This window comes from Pavona decussata, unplaced genomic scaffold, assembly GCF_977016875.1.
Source record: "Pavona decussata unplaced genomic scaffold, jaPavDecu1.1 SCAFFOLD_156, whole genome shotgun sequence".
NCBI classification, from domain to species: domain Eukaryota; kingdom Metazoa; phylum Cnidaria; class Anthozoa; order Scleractinia; family Agariciidae; genus Pavona; species Pavona decussata.
The window spans coordinates 3,376,480-3,395,000 of record NW_028145568.1 but is presented as its reverse complement, the minus strand read 5'-3'; the positions used below and the strand labels follow the sequence as shown (position 1 = coordinate 3,395,000).

Sequence of the window (18,521 nt, the reverse complement as noted above, 5' to 3'; positions counted from 1 at the left end):
CAAAGTTTATTATAAATCATAAAGCAGAACCGTGTTCTGCTTTCCATTAACCCCAACTTATGGAAGTTCAGTATATATGAGTACATTTTAATTCTCACATAAGCGTAAGTTTGACTTTATGCGCGTGGTTTATTACACCTTTGTTATTATTATTGTAGTGATCATGTGATGTCTGTTGGTAGAGCTTCATCTGCGCATAATTGTTTTTATTTTCTCCCTTGTCTTTCTGTACAGCTTGTCATTTGCAATGGATTTTTTTATAACATATGTGAATAAGCAGCCTTCCCACTGTCTTTAAAGGATGAGTAGAGATTCATGGGCTCACTCCAGCAATTTCTGCTGTGGTTCAGGCTCCCATAGAGGTCCCAGACTTTTTTTTTGCCTCTTGTGGTTTTCCATTCTAATGTTTAGCTTGACATTCATTTCAGCAGTCAAATTTTCACTGTAGAGTTAATGTTGTGATCCATCATTTGTGTCATCAGTGCTGTGCAGCACAACATTCATGACTGTAGACTGTACTTCTGGATATTCCCAAATTTAAATGTTTTGTTTGTTTCATTTTACTCCTTTTTCAGAAATTATATGGAAGAAATTTACCAAATGTACCTGGGAGCTGAAAGTTCAAAGCTTCTTAAACCTAGATGCTGCTGCTGGGGAACTTGAAAGTAATGCACCACCACCGATGAACAGTATGCTTGCCAAGCATTGCAACAACCATTGCTCAAAGAAATATACAAAGACCTGCCCCTCATATGAAAAAATCTGTCATATACACTTTAAAAAAAATGTCGTTTTCCCCTGTATTTCATTCGTACTGCAAATAATGCAATTCTATCTGGTGGTTACTTGTTGCCTCACTATATCTCTATATCTATCTATCGATTTGGGGGAAGTCGCGATGCTGGAGGTTATCGCTGCTGAAAGATCGTAGGCTTATGCACCACGCGGTCAAATATGGCCCGAGTTTAAGCTTCCGTAGTGTAGTGGTTATCGCGTCCGCCTAACACGCGAAAGGTCGCCAGTTCAAGCCTGGCCGGAAACATCTTTTTACATTGGAAACGTGCATCATTTCTTTTAAAGTTCTGATTTACTTTATTGTTTTAGTCGTGGCGCCAATCAGAGAAAAATAAGAAGAATAATTTCTTTATTTTATTTATTAGAATTTTCTTTTCAATGGCTAGTTTTCTCCTAACTTAAAATGGCTACCTAACTTTTTTCATGTATTCAATTTGAAGGCTGCCACGTTTCAGATTTAAATAATGTGTCCTTTTTCAATTTGGACTATTTTCACTGATTGATAACTTACTCTTTGTGCCTGTAACATTGTGCGTTTTGTTAATAATCATGTTAACCCTATGGGTGGTTTTCACCTCACACATCGTCACGCAAGTGAAAAAATAAAATTAAAGAGTGATACATAAACAACGTGTGAAAGCCACAGGGGTGTGCGATATCTCCTAATCGAGTTATTCGAGAAAATGTACAACGGAAATTACAGAGTTTGGTATGGGACGCCATGTTGGTGCCCCGTCTGATGGGAACCAACATGGCGGCCGGAAACCAGCAAGAACATCTGGAGTTTACCTTGGCAATTTCAAAGCCTTTCTTCTCTCTGCTGAACTTTCACACATTGACATTAACGCTTCTATTACATGTTAGCTGATCAGACCTAAAAAAACCACGAGGCGAATCGATGTTTTCATGTACGTGACATGTTTAGAGCAGCAATCCTTCTGTCACGCACTGGGCAAAAATCTAAAATTCAAACTGCTCTATTTTCAAAACAAAGAATTCCATCCTGCTGAAACGAGCAAGCCGATGGAAATTTAGATTTTCTTATATATGAAGATTGAAAACCCAAAATTGTGTTTAGTTATGAATTTCAGTTTTTTATGTCGTCATGTGAAAACCAAGAATTCGCGTTCGGCCTTTTTTTCGTCCCTAAACGGGGAATCAAATTGCCCCTACCCCCCCCCCCCCACCCATTCGGGTAACTTAAAGGCCACTGTGGCTACAACAATAAGACTTGGAGGATATATAGTATGTCCTAAACTGTTTCAAATGACACCCACTAAGTGAACTGATGACATATTTCATGACAACAAGTGGAGTCATTTGTTTTTGATAGCCGCAAATCTTGCATTGGCCATCTTGGATTTCTCGATATCTCCGAAAGCGCAAAAAAAAAAATCAATTTAATAACTAAACATCAAAATGGCGTTAAATGTACAAAGTGACGAGAATAAACTTAAATTTGTCATAAAAGCGTGAAAAATTCAAACTTGGGAAAAACGGGCTCTCAAAATGTAAAAGCTATGGCAACAGTAAGTCACGTGACCAGTTAACTTCATATCAAATTAATTGCTAACAAATAAATTTTGGGAAAGGTCACCAACTTTAGACGCGTTAATAATTTTATATTAGACAAGTTATGAAAATTCAGCTTAATGAGTCAGTGCCGGCTCCTAGTGGCCCTCCCTTCGCCCCTCTCTTGTAGTCATGTGACCTTTCAAGAAAAGAGAACACAGCTCTTTGGAACCATTAATTTCTTGTTCCTGTATATCATGCAGCTCTATTGTTTGCGGGCTGGTATCCATTGTACATCTTTCTGTAGTTAGTACACTGCTCCACTGATGTTTTTTTCGGTCAATTCAGTGTGCAGTTATAAGAGTCTGACATCCTCCTAACCTTCACTATATGATTGTCATCATCATTCGAATAATAAAAATAATAATAATACTACTAATAATAATAATAATAATAATAATAATAATAATAATAATAATAATAATAATAATAATAATAATAATAATAATAATAACAACAATAATAATAATATAATCATCATCATCTTCACCCTTGTCATCATCACCATTATTATTATTATTATTATTATTATTATTATTATTATTCGTTATTGCTATTGTTGTTATTATCACAAGTTACCTATTATTAGCAATATATAACAAAATACAACACAATTCGATAAAAATACACTAAAAATGTAAATAAGACTGACATAATACCTTGTATTTAATATTGGTTTGTTTTTCTCAGTACAACTACACAGAATACTAAGACGCAAAATTAAACAAAATTATTGCTAAATAATTGCTGGATACAAAATAATCTCCTACCCCAATCATTAGTCATTACCAGTTGACAAAATGTCAAAAGGTTTCTGCGATGTCATCTGGGATCCTCGGTAGTATAGTGGTGAGTATCCCCGCCTGTCACGCGGGAGACCGGGGTTCGATTCCCCGCCGGGGAGAGCGATTTTTCTTTTTTTTTTTTTTTTTTTTTTTGCAGCAAATGAAGTCCGAGGGACTCAGAAGAAAAGTAGGGTGTCATAACTTAAAGAAAATGGTTTCCTTTTTATCGTTATGATGCAATGATGATGTGTGTTTGTTCAAGAATTATCCTCTGAAAATAAACATCTTGCCACATTATTTTATATTTTTAATTTAGTACGTGTGACTGGTAGCAGGTTTTCGGTTGACCACTTTAGTACTCATCCGGGTCGTAAAGCTTGTTCTGATTTAAAATAAGTAACAAACAAACGTAAAATTAAACGAAATAATTAGATCCAAGTATCTTCTCACCTTTTCCCAATGTTTTATTTCTTCAGCTCTTCTCACCTTGTGTTATAATAGATTGTATGGTATATTTCACAATGAAAGCTAGCGACATAAAAGGTGATTACAACAATGCCTAGTTCCATTATTGGTGGTCCTTATTGTTTATTTGGTATGGGTGATAAATTTGAAATTCTCCATTTTAATAATTCTATAATGAGCAACCCTTTTCACCTTGGTTTCCGTAATGTAGTGGTTATCACGTCCGGCTAACACGCGGAAGGCCGCCAGTTCAAGCCTGGCCGGAAACAATTTTTTGAAATTGGAAACGTTTTCACTACATGTTTATTTCTTTTTTCATTACTTATTTACTTTATTGTTTTAGTGGTGGCGCCAATCAGTAAGAAAATGACAACAATACTTAATTATTTTATTTATTAGAATTGTTCTTTCAAGGGCTAGGTTTCTTCTAAATTAAAACGGCTACCCGCGTTTCGCATGTACTTAATTTGGAGACCGCCACGTTCCATAATATATCCATATTTAAACAATTTGTCCTATTTCAATTCTGACTATTTTCGTTAATTCATAACTTACTATAATCTTGAAATGTTTAAACATTATATTTTCCCAAATTTGTTTTATTACACTCTTTTTGACTGTAAAATTGTGTTTTCACAATAAGCGTGCTAACCCTATTCTCTCTCGGCCTTTATTTCCGTTCCAGAGAGTGGAGGGAATGGAGGCTCCAATTCCCCTCCCTCACCCAGCCTCCCCAGTAAGTTAAGGCTTTTTAGCTACGGCAATACGGTTTGGAGGGTATATCACGGCATGTCCCAAACTGTTTCCTAGGACGTCCCCAAAATGGACCGATAACGAAACATCATGTGACAACGATTCCTTTGTTTTTCACAACCGCCAGCCTAGATTCGCCATCTCCAATTTCTCGAAAATCTCCAAATCAAAGTAAATCAATAAGTAAGAATCAAAATGGTGTAATAATGTAACTAAAAAAGTGACGAGAATAAACTTAAAATTTGTCACAAAAAGGTAAATATTTCAAAATTGGCAAAAAAATGGTCTGTCGAAGTCTTAAAGCCCTGACAGCAGTAAGTTACGTGATCAGTCAAGCTATGCCAAATTAATACCAAACAAATTTTGTTAGCCTTAAGAACGAAGTCAAATGATCTCGCCTGATTGTTCACATCGCTGATGAAGGTCGATTGATCTCAACGAAATATACGAATGTTAAAAAATTTTGCGCTCATTACGGAATTATCTGAACGTTTAAGTCTTTACAACAGCAGGAAAATAAGATTCTCGGTAAATAAACTTTAGAACTTGTAAGTCACTAATTTCAATCTCACAAATCCTTTTGTCATTATCACTATCATCATCATCACCATTATTGTTATTCTCGTTATTGTCATTGTTGTAATTATCACAAGAAATCGATATATAACAAAATATAGCAGAACTTGAAAAAATTTGCAGTGATAGGGGACCGTTCATTTTTTATGAGCATGGGGGAGCTGGTGGGATTTGGTTATTCACCACTACGAAACTGTATGACCCCCCCCTAGCATGCAATTTTTTTCCACATGCCCCCCCCCCCCCAGCAGAAACAATTTTTTTCTGATGACCCCCCCCCCCCCTCCCGCCCAACCAGAAACAAATCATACTCCTAACTTTAACAAAACGCAACTGTTACTGTGATTTCTTTACAGTACTATTAAAAAGTTACCGTTCTCTGCTTAGGTAAAGATTTCTCTTGTTTAAAAAACGTTTTATAGATAGCAACACGTTTACGACAACGGCAAACCCTAAATTTCCATTTAGATTCTCAAATGAACTAGAAAAATTAATCAAGCAAATGGTTAACGTGAAATAACTCCCCTTCGAGTAGAAACAATTAATACACGTACAGATCTGACTAACAAAATACGGATTGAAGCATACTAATCAACGATTACGAGTCATATTAAACAGAAAAAAACAGCGGACACACAGATATCAGGCGCGTAGGTAAGGGTTAGATAGGGGTGTTCGTTGAGCCCCAAATCTTGCTGAGCGCTGGAGGCGCTCTTACTAGGGGGGTCCGGGGGCATGCTCCCCCGGAAATTTTTGAAAATCTAGGTTCTCAGAAACCTCATTTCCTGCATTTTTAGACCCATTTTAGGCGAATCACAAATTTGTTTTACAGCAGCTTTTTAAGCTATATACATCATTTCTGCGGCATAATTGTTTCAACTTAAACAAGAAAGTTCAATGTACATTCCGCGCCCTGCCAAGTTCTGATAGCTATTCGATCTGCTGATAGTCATACACCAAGCTGGTAAACTGCATCATTCTCGGGTGTAGGCCTTCGAACAAATTGACTATCTCGTCAAGATTGACAGGCATATCATATTTGATATGCATTTAGAACCAGGGCGGACATTCTACTCTCTCGCATGGTACACCTCATGTAGTTGTTCAACCTCCTCATTGTGCTTTTTCTTCCGCCAGTATTGATCTTCAAAGGGGGTTCGTTCAAACCCCTCGAACCCCCCTCCTACGCGCCTGGATATTAAAGTACTGCTATTAAAAATGACAGTTACAAGCTTTTCTGAAGATGGCCTCTGCTCAGATTTACCGTCAACTGAAGTCACCAACAACAGTTCTATTATTAAAAACTAATCTGGATGTTCACACTAGGCATACTACTGAGTCTACTGATATACCTTGGTTCAAATAATTTACCAATCAACACTCTTTATAAAAGTGAGTACTATTAAACAGAACATTAAACAATCTATTGATATAGTTCTGAGTACAACCACTTTGTAGAAAACTACTCCCCCACGGATGATTCAATAGTGAGACTGTTACGTTTTTATATTGATTTGAACTTGTACAAACATAGGTGTCTACTTCAGTTTATATTCATTATTGCTTTTCCAACAGATATGCTTCATTTCCTCAGTTGTTGTTAATATGAAATGCAGATTTCGACCTCAGTATGTAAAACAAATTAAAAGTGGTTAAGGAAATTGAAATAATATTCAATTTCTTCATCTGTTTCTGTGTTGAGCCACTTTCAATTTCTCCTACTAGCCAATTATTGCTGGTGACCCCCCCCCCCCCTCTTTCACTCAATTTTTTTTGGTAGCCCCCCCCCCCTTTAGTGCCATTTTTTTTCTTGTGGCCCTCCCCCCCCCCCCAAATCCCACCAGCCCCCCCATGCTCATAAAAAATGAACGGTCCCTAGTACACACCAAAATATTGAATAAGATATATTCATTCCTTGTATTGAGTATTCGTTTTTTCTCAGTAACTGCATACACTACTAAGACGTAAAATTATACAGAATTATTGCTTGCCAAATGATGGATCGGATCCAATTTTTTTTTTTGGAGATATTGAGAAATTCAAGATGGCGTAACCAAGATGGCGGCGGTGAAGAACAAATCACTCGTTGTCGCATCATATTTCGTCCTCAGTCCACTTTGTGGACGTCCTAGGAAACAGGTTGGAACATACCGTGACATACTCTTCAAAACCTTTTTGCCGTTGCCAAAAATTAAAGATCTTAACTTACCGTGGTGGGTAGGACCAGGCTCAAAAGCGAACAAAAAAAAAAAAAAAAAAAGTCCGAGAGTGAATAGGGTTAACATGCTTATTGTAAATACGCACAATGTTACAGTCACAAAGATTGAAATAAAGCAAATTGAGGAAGATCTTATGTCTAAACGCTACAATTAGTGAAAATAGGTAGAATTTAAATAGGACAAATTGTTTAATCTGGACATATTATGGAATGTGGCAGTCCCCAAATTGAATACACGAAAAAAATAGAGGTAGCTATTTCAATTTAGGAGAAAACTAGCCTTTGAGAGGAAAATTCTAATAAATAACAAATAATTTATTGTTGCTACTTTTCTCTGAGAGGCGTCACGACTAAAACAATAAAGTAAATCAGAAATAATAAAAATAATAAAAAAAGGATACATGTAGTTTAACGTTTCTAATGTAAAAAGATGTTTCCGGCCAGGCTTGAACTGGCGACCTTCCGCGTGTAAGGCGGACGTGATAACCACTACACTACGGAAACCGAAGTAAAAAAGTTGAGCATTATATAATTATTGAAATGGAGAATTTCAAATTATCCATACCAACTAAACAGTAGGGTCCACCAAACGTGGAGCCAGACATTGTTAAAATCACCTTCAATCTGTCGAGCTTTCATCGTGAAAAGTTCATTGAACCTTGCTAGACTGCACACGAAGACTAGCAAATATACCATACAATCTATTATAACACAAACTGAGAAGAGCTGAAGAAAGAAACACTCAAATAGGAATGGGTCTAATTATTTGGTTTAATTTTATGTTTGGTTGTTTGTTCCTCTTTGTCCGTGATATACGTGTTTACAGTTTCTTCAGGGCTAGCTATACGACCCAGATGAGCAGTGAAGTAGTCAACCGAAAACCTGATACCAGTCACCCCCACTAAATTAAAAATAGAAAATAATCTGTTCAGTTTGTAGACGTCCTAGCAAACAGCATACCGTGATATACCCTCCAAACCCTTATTGCCGTGGCCAGAAAGGCCTTAACTTACCGAGGAGGAGGAAGTGGAGGAGGAGGAGAAGGTAGGGGAGGCTAATTTTAGCGTCCGTTCCCTCCAGGTTCACCAACCAAAAAAAAAAAAAAACAAATACCGAGAGTGAATTGCGAAAACGCACAATGTTACAGTCACAAAAAGAGAAATAAAGCAAATTTAGGAAATCTTATGTCTAAACTCTTCAAGTTTATAGCAAGTTATGATTCAATGAAAATAGTCAGAATTGAAATTAAGCAATTGTTTTAATCTGGATATCTGTGGTAGTTTCCAAATTGAATACATGAAAAAAGTGAGGTAGCCAGTGTTTAATTTAGGAGAAAACTAGCCCTAGAAAGGAAAATTCTAATAAAGAAAATAAATAAATTATTGTTGTTATTTTTCTCTGATTGGCGCCACCACTAAAACAATAAAGTAAATCAGCAATGAGAAAATAAGAAAAGATACATTTGGTACAAACATTTCCCGTTTAAAAGTTTTTCCGGCCAGGCTTGAACTGGGCGATCTTCCACGTGTTAGGCGGACGTGATAACCACTACACAACGGGAACCAAGGTGAAAATTATTGAAATGAAGAATTTCAAATTTTCGATATCAACTAAACAGTAGGGACCACGAAGCATGGACCTAGACATCGTTATAATCACCTTCTATCTCTCGAGCTCTTATCTTGAAAAGTTAAGAGCGGCTTTCCACAAATATCGACCGAAATCAACTTTTGGTGGCACAAGTCAAAAAATCGATTTCACTCATATTTCGCTCATAGGTAGGCCTTAGTAAGAAACAAAACAGGCTGTAGTTAGTTTTTCCAAATACGGCTTCCTTACGCGTAAACAACGGAAAAACGATTTTCAGTTCATTTGAGTTCAAAATTCGCTTCTGGCCGGGCGGAAGTTTCCTTAACTTTGGCCGGCCGCGTATCAATCCACAGCCAGTCATTGATCATGAAATAACATGTATTGCTTTTCTAGGTCTTCTTCTTCTGTTCTAAAGAAAAACATTCAAAACTTAGGTTACTTTTATGCCCGAAACAGATCTAGAACAACATGCTATTAATGCAAATTTTTAACAACCAAATTTTCGAACTGAAATACCGTCAATTTTACCCATGGGCGATAACTTAGATTATCATAAAACGACTTTCTATGGCTTCACTGTGTACTAATCAATCATAACATCAAAACAAAACTTTGGGTAAATTATTTTAAGTGACCCGCAGGGACTCAAATTTATCACCTACCCTGTCGAAAATCTGGCATTCGCATTGTAAACAATGGCGTGACATAGCCGGTGACCGCGAACTACGAAAGCCAAAAGAGAATAAAAACGTACGTCAATTTGAGACACAAAGGTACGGAAATTAAGCAGATACTTTAATGAAAAATCCAACATAAGTTTTGGCCATCTTCTTTATCTATTCCCGCTCGATACAAGCATATAAGTGTGTCGACGACGAGGTTTTCAGTATTTCATGATCATTTCATGCACGTTTTAACAAGAATTTAGCATCGAATTCTTCATTAACCCGCACTGGTGTTATTTCTGTACTCTTACCCTCTGAGTAACAAAACAATCCAGTTTTAATAAACATTTCTTTTTTTTTTTTAATAAACAACTCAAGCTACACCGTTGCGTGACAACCTTGAACCGGAAGTGTCACCATAAAGATTTGTATCTTTCAATGTATCAATGTATGTTTCAATGTATTGTTTAATGGGGATAAAGACGATTTTAAGAGACTAGTTTTCGTAACTAATGTCCGTTTGCTTCCATACTTTCGCTTGCAGAATAAATACTCAGAAATGGGCACATTATATTCGAAGTCCTATAAAGCATAACATCACCATTTAAATGCCGTCAAATTTGGTCGTTACGTTTGTTAATTAAGCCCCACACCTGATAAAGAGAAAAGGAGTTCTTTCTGGAGAGAAATGAAAAAGAACTAAAACAGAACATTGTGTCAACAATATTAAGTCACGAAGTAGCAATAAGGACATGCTACGGCTGCTAGATTTGGTATTTTTGTGTCTACCTTCTCTCCAGGAATACCGTAAACTGCCGCTTATAAGCCCTGGAGCCCGTCCCGGTAACTTACCGGGCCTGATAAGTGTCTTTGGTGATGAATGTTTCTTAACAGCTAAGCCCAAATCGTCATTGTCTTGATGTTTTCTCGCGTTGAAAACATGGCCCTCGTTCCCTACATCTTGAAAACCATAACACGACTTGTGCTGGTCAATATTCTTTGTACAGGACACACTGAGGACAGCAGAGGTACTATCTCGCTGGACCTTGTTCTGTCTCTGCGAGCAAGAGAACATGGCCCACCAACTATCGACTTAAACGAACAGCAAACTCCCATGCTCGCCGTTTTGTTTACAGTTCCTTAATGTTTCTCTGGTGTAATTATTATAATTCAATTTATTCATAGGTCCAAAACTGCGACGTTCAAAAATCTAACTAGTTAATTATTACGTTCATCTTCACACAAAGAATATTTCAGGATCAAACAGCACAGCAAAATAACATTATTAATAACAAGAGTACTGACCACTATCTTGGTTTCATTAAATTTGTTACGGTTTTTATTGTTATTACTTTTTCCCTTAGAAACGTTCAGAATTGCCCTGTTTTTGTTGTTGTTGTTGTTGTTTTTGTTGTCGTTGTGTGTGCGTGTGCTTTCTTTTGCAAATCTATAATTCACTAATCACGAGCTCTCATTTTTAGATGTATGAAGATTGGAAAACTCTATAGACAATGTTTTTAAAAACAGGATCGGACCCTTTATGCTATTTCTCTTCCCTTTCTCTATTTACAGAGATCTCAAAAACTCGCTCATTATCAACGGACGAGTAACACAAACAGTACTTCGCACGTATATTTCACACAAACGATGCAGTTTAACAGTAACAGTCGGAACTTTTAATCAGATTAATGTAGTTCAAATCTGCTGCGTTCAACCTATTTCTAGTTCAATTTATCCATGGCAGTGATAAAGAAAGAGGAAAAGAAATTTTCCAATTATTTGTTTTAACACAATAATATACAGTCAGAGCGAACGGATACTCTGGAATTTCATCTATAAAAAGCAGCGGCAATATATATATTGGTCAGTAACGCTACCCAACTTTTGATCCAAGGATTTTTCTACTGCGAATGAAAAATGCTTCCTTTCAAAAATGTCGCTTTATTTTTTTTCTAAAAAGAAAAGCTATTTGTACCCGTGACAGTGTGTCACGCAATTTTTTATGCGCTTCGATTGCCAAATCTCAAGAAAATGCTGATAAATCTGAAGCCTAGCGGGTCATTTATTTTCATTTATCCAGAGCTTTGTTTTCATATTATGATAAATAGGTATACAGTGAAGCCATAGAAAGTCATTATGGGGAAATGTAAGTTATCGCCCATGGGTAAAATTGGCAATGTTTTAGTGCTAAAATGTGGTTGCTGAAAATTTGCATTTATAGCATGTTCTTCTAAACCTATTTCGGACGTAAAAGTAACTTAGGTTTTAAATGTTTTCCCGTGAAACAGAAGAGAAAGACCTAATAAATCAATAATTGCCATTTGAAGGTTAGTAACAGTCTGCGGATTGATACGCAAGCCGTCGAAAGTTCAGGAAAATTCCATCCCGCCGAAAGCGGACTTTGAGGTCAACTGAGACAAAATCGTTTTTCGCATATTTACTCGAAAGGAAGCGGTATTTTGAAATATATTCTATTTTTATGCAAATATCTTCTATTATTTTAGTCCTCCAACATGGCTGCCGTGCACACACTCTATTACAACACAAGCTGAGGAGAACTGAAGGAATAAAACCAAACAAGGCTGAAGAAAGGTCAGAAGTCTAATTTAGAACAAGTCACCAACTTTAATGGCGCAAATCCTTTTGCCAGTATCACTATCATCGTCATCATTATAGTAATACTAGTCATTGTCATTGATGCTATTATCACAAGAAATCAATGTGCAAAAAAAAATAACTCAACTCGTAAAACTCGATAGTACACACCAAAAAGTTGAATAAATATATATGCATTCCTTGTATTAAAGTGCCAATATCGGAATTTTTTTTATTTTCTTATCTGAACCTAAACATCACCCTGAGAACTTCAGTGAAAAAATTTTTCGATTTGCATAAAACGCGAATTTGTTATGAATTTTATAAGACGTTCAAATTTGCCGCCATTTTGGCCCACCATTCGCATTAGTCTCCTCTCGGTTTAGCAAGAGCTGTGACGTAGATTCAGGAACACGTGACTTCAGCCTTTCTCTGGATCTCACTGAAAACAAGTCGCGGTATTTCTGCACGTTTCTCGAAAATGCCGGAAAGATGTGTTGCAGCGAGATGCGGAAATATCAAAGACGAAGTGAATGGAATAAGCATGCACAGGATTCCTTTCTTTGGCACCACATGCCCGCAAAGACTGAGGAGGAGAAAGAAATGGATCAATTTTATGCTGGAGCGGAGGAAGATGTGGACGCGCGCCTGGAAAGACCTCGTCCTTGTGCTCGATTCACTTCAATGACGAGGATTTCGCAAGGCTGATGAATTCAGGTCTAAACTTAAAACGTGAACTGAAGTAGGATGATATATATATATCGCGTTTGTGTTTATCCTTTAAAACAGCTAAGCGAAGGGAAGACGAAGACCAAGAGCCACCTTCGAAGAGGAGCAGGGAAAAGCGAATGGTAAGCTTTCGATACTGAATATTCACACCCGCTTGTGACATTCTAAGCGTTGTAACCTTCTGAGGTTTATAGTTTGACCTCACTGTAAACTCAGTCGCAAGTTTTATAAAATATGGCGTAATTGTTTTGGTATTTATTCTCATAGATCGTGAGATCCGCGACGTTTCGTTGAGGCCAAGCTCTCAAAAAATACTAGCACAAATGCTACCACTGATGTAAATAGATCGATGCGAGAACAGTCGCACTCGGCGAACACAGAAAACATTGTAAACCGCGATGTAGATAAGGTAGATAAACTGCAGCAAGAATTCAACGAGCTCAAACAAATATTGTACACACATGTGTTGCAGAATTCTGCAAACAATAAAAATGTTGAAAAGTATAACATTGTTACAAATGTATCTTTCAAAACCTAACCACCACAACGGGGGTTCAAAATAAAAAAGGGCACAAAACAAATAACAAGCGCAAAGAGCGCAGAAAAAAAATGGCTAAAAAACGGATTGAGACACAAAGAGAAAAACACGAGAAATTCATGAAGAATTTTTCAAACAAACAACTTAGCGACAGCCTGTTAGCGTTATTTCTAAAGGGCTCAAATTTGTCCCGACACCGGTGACAGACACGAATAACATTAGACGCCAACTCTTGTTAGACTTCGAACATTTCGCAAGACGTATGCGCCTAAAAGATACAATGGATTTCGTAAACTGTGGGACAGTGACAAAAAGGAAATTAACCTGTTCATTGGACAAGCTAACAACTTCCATCCTACAATTAAATTTACGGCCGAAATTTCAGAGAACGAGACAAGCTATTATTATCACAGTTCAACACGTGTCCTTCCTGTAGTTCCGCGAGAACAATGTCGCTAGTCAGCGCTTCCCAATTGCCTTCGAGTTCCTTGCAGCAGTAGCACTCGCTGATATTTGCTAGCAGATCACGGTTACAGTTACCACAAGTACATCTACATGGAAAATAATTCGTTCGAATGTATGTGAGTACTTGGCCATAGTTTTGACAGATGATAATGAAGAGCGCGTATGCAAAATGCAAGGTAAGAACTATACCATCCACTAACACGCACTCTATACTCCAAGCGTTTCGTTAAATCTTCCTCGAGTCGTCGCTTCTCCTCTTGTTCCTTGCGATATCTTTTTAGCCATTCTTCGTCTGCTATCGGCTCGTCCGCGTACGGTTCGAGTGTATCATCCTTATGTAATCCTTATGTCGCAAAATATTTAATAATGTGTGTTTGTTCAGAAATTCATCCTCTGAAAATAGACATATAGCCAGATTATTTTATATTTCTAATTTTGTACGTGTGATTCAGTGTAGCAGGTTATTGGTTGACCACTTTAGTGCTCATCTGGGTTCAGAGGAAAAAAAAAATATAATAATAATTAGACCCAGTATCTCCTCAACTTTTTTCAACGTTATTTATGTTTTTATTTCTTCAGCTGTTCTCAGCTGGTGTTAAATATAGTATATATATAGTATATTTGCTACTCAGTTGTGTGTAGTCTAGCAAGGCTCGATGAAATTTTAACGATAAAAGCTCGACAGATAGTGGGTGATTATAACAAAAGCTGGCTCCGTGCTTGGTGGACCCTACTGTTTATTTGATACGGATAATTTGAAATTCTCCATTTCAATTATTCTATAATACTCGACACTTTTTTACCTTGGTTTCCGTAGTGTAGTGGTTATCACGTCCGCCTTACACGCGGAAGGTCGCCAGTTCAAGCCTGGCCGGAAACATCTTTTTACATAGGAAACGTTTTACTACGTTTATCTTTCCTTTTTCTTAATTTCTGTTTACTTTATTGTTTTAGTCGTGGGGCTAATCAGAGAAAAATAATAACAATAATTTATTTATTTTATTCATTAGTTTTTTCCTTTCAAAGGCGACTTTTCTGCTAAATTAAAATGGCTACCTCTCATTTCCATGTATTCAATTTGGAGACCGCTGCTTTCCTTGATATGTCCAGAATGAAACAATTTGTCCTATTTGAATTCTGACTATTTTCATAGATTTATAACTTACTATAAGATTGAAACGTGTAGACATTAGATTCCACATATTTGTTTTATTTTACTCTTTGTGACGGTAACATTGTGCGTTTTCACAATAAGCATGTTAGCCCTATTCACTCTCGCCCTTTTTTTGTTTTCGTTCCTGAGCCCGAAGGGAAGGGAGGCCCCTCCCAACCTCCTCGGTAAGTTGTAAATAAGATACATACATTCCTTGTATTTAATATTCGTTTGTTTTATCTCAGTAAAACTACACAGAATACTAAGACGTAAAATTAAACAAAATTATTGCTAAATAATTGCTGGATACAAAATAATCTCCTACCCCAATCATTAGTCATTACCAGTTCATAAAATAACAAAAGGTTTGTGAGGTATCATCAGGGATCCTCGGTAGTATAGTGGTGAGTATCCCCGCCTGTCACGCGGGAGACCGGGGTTCGATTCCCCGCCGGGGAGAGCGATTTTTTTTTGCATCAAATAAAGTCTGAGGGAATCAGAAGAAAAGTAGTGTGTCATAACTTAAAGAAAATGGTCTTTAGTTGATATGGACAATTTCAAATTCTCCATATCAACTAAACAGTAGGGTCCACCAAACATGGACCCAGCATTGTCATAATCAACTTCAATCTGTCGAGCTTTCATCGTGAAAACAGTTCATTGAACCTTGCTAGACTGCACACAAAGACTAGCAAATATATTATACAATCTATTGCAACACAAGCTGAGAAGAGCTGAAGAAAGAAACACTGAAACAGGATTGGAAAAAGGTGAGAAGATACATGGGTCTAATTATTTCGTTTAATTTTATGTTTGTTTGTTACTTATTTGTCCGTGATCTACGTGTTTACAGTTTCTTCAGGGCTAGCTACACGACCCAGATGAGCAGTGAAGTGGTCAACCGAAAACCTGATACAAGTCACCCCCGCTAAATTAAAAAATAGAAAATAATCTGTCCACTTTGTGGACATCCTAGCAAACAGTCTGGGAGATACCAAACCCTTATTGCCGTAGCCACAAAAGCCTTGTAACTCTCCGAGGAGGAGGAGGAGAAGGTAGGGGAGACTAATTTTAGCCTCCCTTCTGTCCAGGCTCAGCATAAAAAACGAAAGGCCGAGAGTGAATAGGGTTAACATGTTTATTGTGAAAACCCACAATGTTACAGTCACAAAGAGTGAAATAAAGCAAATTTGGGAAATCTTATGTCCAAACGCTTCAAGTGTATAGCAAGTTATGAATCAATGAAAATAGTCAGAATTGAAATAGGACAATTGTTTTAATCTCGATATATTATGGAACGTGGCAGTTTCCAAATTGAATACATGAAAAAAGTGAGGTAGCCACTGTTCAATTTAGGAGAAAACTAGCCCTTGAAAGGAAAATTCTAATAAATAAAATGAATAAATTATTATTGTTATTATTCTCTTATTGGCGCCACCATTAAAACAATAAATTAAATAAGAAAAGATAAATGTTGTACAAACATTTCCCGTTTAAAAAAATTGTTTCCGGCCAGGCTTGAACTGGCGACCTTCCGCGTGTTAGACGGACGTGATAACCACTACACTACGGAAACCAAGGTGAAAAAAGTTGAGTTTATCCGAGAATTATTGAAAGGAAGAATTTCAAATTATCGATATCAATTAAAAAAAAAGTTAATTACTGAACTGCACACAACGAGTAGCAAATATACCAAGCAATCTATAGAGTGTGTGCACGACGGCCATGTTGGAGGACCAAAACAATACAATAATTTTCCTTTGGGAAATACATTCTATTTTTATGCAAATATTTTCTATTATTTTAGTCCTCCAACATGGCTGCCGTGCACACACTCTATTACAACACAAGCTGAGGAGAACTGAAGGAATAAAACCAAACAAGGCTGAAGAAAGGTCAGAAGTCTAATTTAGAACAAGTCACCAACTTTAATGGCGCAAATCCTTTTGTCAGTATCACTATCATCGTCATCATTATAGTAATTCTAGTCATTGTCATTGATGCTCAGTATTATCACAAGAAATTAATGTATAACAAAATATAACTCAACTCGTAAAACTCGATAGTACACACTAAAAAGTTGAATAAATATATATATGCATTCCTTGTATTTAGTGCTCGTTTTTTCTCAGTAAAACTACATACAATACTAAGACGTAAAATTGCGGAAAATTGTCGCTTATTAAATGCTGGATAAAAAACAATCTACTACCCCAAAAATTAGTTATTACCAGTTCATAAAATATAATGTCAAAAGGGTTTTGAGATATCATCCGGGATCCTCGGTAGTATAGTGATGAGTATCCCCGCCTGTCACGCGGGATACCGGGGTTCGATTCCCCGCCGGGGAGGACGAGTTTTGACCATTTTTTATGTGTCCAGTGAAGTCTGAGGGGCTCGGAAGAAAATTAAAGAACTTAAAGAAAATAGTTTTTTTTTTTTATCCTTATGTTGCAAAATATTCAATAATGTGTGTTTGTTCAGAAATTCATCCTCTGAAAATAGACATATCGCCAGATTTTTTTATATTTCTAATTTTGTACGTGTGATTCAGTGTAGCAGGTTATTGGTTGACCACTTTAGTGCTCATCGCGGTCGTAAAGCTAGTTCAGAGGGAAAAAAAATATAATAATAATTAGACCCAGTATCTTCTCAACTTTTTTCAACGTTATTTATGTTTTTATTTCTTCAGCTGTTCTCAGCTGGTGTTAAATATAGTATATATATTGTATATTTGCTACTCGTTGTGTGTAGTCTAGCAAGGCTCGATGAATTTTTAACGATAAAAGCTCGACAGATAGAGGGTGATTATAACAAAAGCTGGCTCCGTGCTAGGTGGACCCTTAACTGTTTATTTGATACGGATAATTTGAAATTCTCCATTTCAATTATTCTATAATACCCGACACTTTTTTACCTTGGTTTCCGTAGTGTAGTGGTTATCACGTCCGCCTTACACGCGGAAGGTCGCCAGTTCAAGCCTGGCCGGAAACATCTTTTTACATAGGAAACGTTTTACTACGTTTATCTTTCCTTTTTCTTAATTTCTGTTTACTTTATTGTTTTAGTCGTGGGGCTAATCAGAGAAAAATAATAACAATAATTTATTTATTTTATTCATTAGTTTTTTCCTTTCAAAGGCGACTTTTCTGCTAAATTAAAATGGCTACCTCTCATTTCCATGTATTCAATTTGGAGACCGCTGCTTTCCTTGATATGTCCAGAATGAAACAATTTGTCCTATTTGAATTCTGACTATTTTCATAGATTTATAACTTACTATAAGATTGAAACGTGTAGACATTAGATTCCACATATTTGTTTTATTTTACTCTTTGTGACGGTAACATTGTGCGTTTTCACAATAAGCATGTTAGCCCTATTCACTCTCGCCCTTTTTTTGTTTTCGTTCCTGAGCCCGAAGGGAAGGGAGGCTCCTCCTAACCTCCTCGGTAAGTTGTAAATAAGATACATACATTCCTTGTATTTAATATTCGTTTGTTTTATCTCAGTAAAACTACACAGAATACTAAGACGTAAAATTAAACAAAATTATTGCTAAATAACTGCTGGATACAAAATAATCTCCTACCCCAATCATTAGTCATTACCAGTTCATAAA

General features: G+C 36.7%; 1 long non-coding RNA gene and 9 other non-coding genes across 10 annotated transcripts in view; 8 read left to right on the top strand and 2 right to left on the bottom strand.

Annotated features, from left to right (window-relative positions):
* Positions 1-741, top strand: part of LOC146465355 (uncharacterized) — a 1,215-nt gene extending 474 nt beyond the window's left edge. The window contains exon 2 of the long non-coding RNA XR_014868324.1: positions 576-741. This is a non-coding gene — a long non-coding RNA (uncharacterized LOC146465355). The remainder of the gene's footprint in view (positions 1-575) is intronic.
* A 228-nt stretch (positions 742-969) lies between these two features.
* On the top strand, positions 970-1,042 carry Trnav-aac (transfer RNA valine (anticodon AAC)). The gene has a single exon. It is a non-coding gene; the product is annotated as a tRNA-Val (tRNA).
* A 2,157-nt stretch (positions 1,043-3,199) lies between these two features.
* Trnad-guc (transfer RNA aspartic acid (anticodon GUC)) lies at positions 3,200-3,271 on the top strand. The gene has a single exon. It is a non-coding gene; the product is annotated as a tRNA-Asp (tRNA).
* Positions 3,272-3,813: 542 nt separating this feature from the next.
* Trnav-aac (transfer RNA valine (anticodon AAC)) lies at positions 3,814-3,886 on the top strand. The gene has a single exon. It is a non-coding gene; the product is annotated as a tRNA-Val (tRNA).
* Positions 3,887-7,595: 3,709 nt separating this feature from the next.
* Positions 7,596-7,668, bottom strand: Trnav-uac (transfer RNA valine (anticodon UAC)). Its single transcript has one exon. It is a non-coding gene; the product is annotated as a tRNA-Val (tRNA).
* Positions 7,669-14,553: 6,885 nt separating this feature from the next.
* On the top strand, positions 14,554-14,626 carry Trnav-uac (transfer RNA valine (anticodon UAC)). Its single transcript has one exon. It is a non-coding gene; the product is annotated as a tRNA-Val (tRNA).
* A 660-nt stretch (positions 14,627-15,286) lies between these two features.
* Positions 15,287-15,358, top strand: Trnad-guc (transfer RNA aspartic acid (anticodon GUC)). The gene has a single exon. It is a non-coding gene; the product is annotated as a tRNA-Asp (tRNA).
* Positions 15,359-16,402: 1,044 nt separating this feature from the next.
* Trnav-aac (transfer RNA valine (anticodon AAC)) lies at positions 16,403-16,475 on the bottom strand. The gene has a single exon. It is a non-coding gene; the product is annotated as a tRNA-Val (tRNA).
* A 703-nt stretch (positions 16,476-17,178) lies between these two features.
* On the top strand, positions 17,179-17,250 carry Trnad-guc (transfer RNA aspartic acid (anticodon GUC)). Its single transcript has one exon. It is a non-coding gene; the product is annotated as a tRNA-Asp (tRNA).
* A 570-nt stretch (positions 17,251-17,820) lies between these two features.
* Trnav-uac (transfer RNA valine (anticodon UAC)) lies at positions 17,821-17,893 on the top strand. Its single transcript has one exon. It is a non-coding gene; the product is annotated as a tRNA-Val (tRNA).
* The last annotated feature ends 628 nt before the right edge of the window (positions 17,894-18,521 follow it).